We start from the raw sequence: 3628 nt of genomic DNA, 5'->3' as shown, positions 1-3628 counted from the left end.
TGATTAAGTGGCCAAGTGCACGCTAGGTACAGGTGGAAACAGTTAGAAGAGCCCATAAAAAAGAAGGTCTTCCATACTTTCTTAGGAGAGATTTATTTTTCCAAAGAAAGTGTATATTTTGGAAAGAGAGAGAGATTTGTTTACTTCTGGAATTAAATACATCTCCAGGGTTACAGAAGGTATTTGGATTCTTAAGACATGTTGTGAAGAATTCACAAAATCCTGCTAGAAGAGACCCTTGGTTGCTGTTCCTATTACAGTTGGGGGAAACTGCAGCCCAGAGAAGAAAGATGACCTGTCCCACGTGACTGCACTTGGATGAGCGTAGAGGACACACGGTCCCCTGTTGAAGAGCAATGTGACTGACAGAATCTCAGGTTTTCTCTAAACACTTGGAGTCTGGAAACACAGTGCCATTTATTTTTTCCTCTATATCTACTAAGCTCCAAAGAATGTTTCCGTGAGATTTTTCAATATGAACTCAAATATTAATACAAGCTTCTTTTTCAAAAAAGGGGATTTCGTGAAATGGTGTCATTTAGGAATAACCACTTCTTCATTTCCTGGACAGCCCCCTTGAAATGCACAGACACAGCCGGAATCCTGATGCTTTTCAAAGTTTTTAGAGCTTGGAATAAGAAATGTTTATACAAATAGGAAATAACAGCTATTTGTTGAATGTGTTTTCAGTTGGATTCTGACATTTTGGCTAAGGCAAACTTTCCTTTCAATAGACAGATCAACTTGCAAGGCTGAGTTGCATTTGAAAAGTCTAAAGTAAAAAGTGCTCTGTTTACATTTCAAGAATGAAATGGTCCCTCTCTCCTTGCTGGAGAGCTCAGGAATGCCTGGGACCACTGCCTGCCGTGGCCCAACTGACTCCAGGGCGAGGGTTGTTGCTGACGGGGCCAGGTGACGATTTCCCTTAGTTCCTATAACAGACTCGCCAAACTCCCCGCTCAGCAAGAAGCCACTACAACCAAACAAGTCCTGAGCTTGGAGTTACGTGCTCTACATTCAATCCTCACGAACAATTTGGCTTTATTTCTAATGTTACAATGTCCTGATGTGGAGAACTTCTTTCTTTCTCTTGTGGCTAGCACCTTCCAGCCCTCACCAGAGGAAAGGGTGAAACAAGGAGGGGCATAGTGGTGGAGGGAGGAGGACTGGGGCCACTTTCACCGTCACCACTTCTGAACAGCACACCTTTCCTGACAAGCCCTGGTCCTGCGGCTCCCTGGTCACAAGAATCTTGTTTATGAAACATTATGTGCTAATCAAAAAGGAAGGCGTAGGACTCGCTTCAGCAGCACATATACTAAAATTGGAACGATACAGAGAAGATTAGCATGGCCCCTGCACAAGGATGACATGCAAATTTGGGAAGCGTTCCATATTTGTAAAATGGCTGGGAATACATGTCTCAATAATAACTCTGAATGTTAATGGACTAAACTTACCAATCAAAAGACAGATTGGTAGATTGGATTAAAAAAATCCAACAATATGCTGCCTCCAAGAGACTCATAGGAAAAGATACCCACAGACTGACGGTGAAGGTTTGGGAACTGTCATACCACTCACATAGACTGTGGAAGCCAGCAGGGGTTTCCAACCTCGTGCCAAATAAAGTAGACTTAAAGCCAAATTTAATCAAAAGGAATAAAGAAGAACATTTCATACTGCTTAAGGGAAACGTTCATCAACAAGACATAACAATTATAAATATAAATGCCCCAAACAATGGAGCATCTACATTCATCAAACAAACTCTTCTCAAGTTCAAGAGTCAAATAGACCACAACACAGTAATTCTGGCTGATTTTAACACAGCTCTTTCACCACCAGATAGATCATACAAAAAAAAGCTGAAGAAATTATAGAACTCAATAATACAATCAATAAATTAGACATAACTGACATATATATATATATATAGAATATTTCATCCTTCAATGAATGAATATACTTTCTTCTCAGCAACACATGGATCCTTCTCTAAAATAGACCATATACTATGCCACAAAGCAACTCTTAGAATGCAGGGTAGTATTATATTTGCTATCAGACCATAAAGGAATGAAATTAGCAATGAACAATGAAATAAAAAATAAAAGCTACTCCAACACCTGGAGACTAAATAATATGCTACTGAATGAACAATGGATTGCAAAAGACATCAAGGAGGAGATTAAATAATTCTTAGAGGTGAATAAGAATGCTGATACAAATGTATTGAAATCTCTGGGCACTATGAAGGCAGTGCTAAGAGGAAAGTACATTTCATGGAGTTCATTCCTTAAAAGAAGAGAAAGTCAACAAATAAATGACTCATACTACATCTCAAAGTCCTAGAAAAAGAAGAACAAATCAACAGCAAAAGCAGTAGGAGACAGGAAATAATTAAAATCAGAAGTGAAATCAAAGAAATTGAACCAAAAGAAACAATTAAAAAAATTGACAAAACGTTGGTTCTTTGAAAAAATAAAATTGACAAACCCTTAGCCATGCTAACAAAGAGAAAGAGAAAACTCAAGCTAACATACGTGATGAAAAAGGAAATATCACAACAGACACTACAGAAATACAGAAGATAATTAGAAATTATTTTGAAAACGTGTGTTCCAATAAAATAGAAAATATTGTAGGAATTGACAAATTTCTAGAGTCATATGATTTGCCCAAATTGAATCAGGAGGATATACACAATTTAAACAGAACAATTTCAAGAGATGAAATAGAACACACCATCAGAAGCCTATCAACCAAGAAAAGCCCAGGACCAGATGGATACACAGCCAAGTTCTACAAGACCTTTAAAGAAAAACTAATACTAATACTCTTTATTTCAGGAATAGAAAAAGAGGGAGCACTTCCAAACTCTATGAGGCCAATATCTTCCTGATTCCCAAACCAGGCAAAGACACATCAAAAAAACACTTCAGACCAATATCTCTAATGAACATAAATGCAAAAATTCTCAATAAAATTCTGGCAAATTGAATACAAAAACATCAAAAGGATAATGCAACCATGATCAAGTGGGGTTCACCCCGGATGCAAGGTTGTTTCAACATATGGAAATCAATAAATATAATTCATCACATCAATAGATAAAAACCATATGATCATCTCAATAGACGCAGAAAAGCATTTGACAAAATACAGCACCCCTTCATGTTCAAAACACTAGAAAAACCAGGGATAGCAGGAACATATCTCAACATTGTAAAAGCTATCTATGCTAAGCCCCAGGCCAACATCACTCTAAATGGAGAAAAATTGAAAACATTCCCTCTAAAAACTGGAATAAGACAGAGATGTTCTCTTTCACCACTTCTATTTAACATAGTTCTTGAAACACTTGCCAGAGCAATTAGACAGATGAAAGAAATTAAAGGGATACATATAGGAAAAGAAAAACTCGAATTATCACTATTTGCTGACGATATGATTCTATACCTAGGAGACCCAAAAAATTCCACCAGAAAACTTCTAGAATTAGTAAATGATTTAAGCAAAGTAGCAGGACACAAAATCAGCACACTTAAATCAAAAGCATTTCTGTATATTAGTGACAAATCCTCTGAAAGGGAAATGAGGAAAACTACCCCATTTACAATAGCCT

The 3628-nt window shown here is 37.3% G+C and overlaps 1 non-coding gene across 1 annotated transcript; it reads left to right on the top strand.

Moving 5' to 3' along the window:
• Positions 1-1298: 1298 nt before the first annotated feature.
• On the top strand, positions 1299-1401 carry LOC125617337. The gene has a single exon (XR_007348316.1). It is a non-coding gene; the product is annotated as a U6 spliceosomal RNA (small nuclear RNA).
• The last annotated feature ends 2227 nt before the right edge of the window (positions 1402-3628 follow it).

The sequence above is a fragment of the Marmota marmota genome, unplaced genomic scaffold, assembly GCF_001458135.2.
Source record: "Marmota marmota marmota unplaced genomic scaffold, marMar, whole genome shotgun sequence".
Classification (NCBI taxonomy): Eukaryota; Metazoa; Chordata; class Mammalia; order Rodentia; family Sciuridae; genus Marmota; species Marmota marmota.
This window is presented reverse-complemented; position numbering and strand designations above follow the sequence as displayed.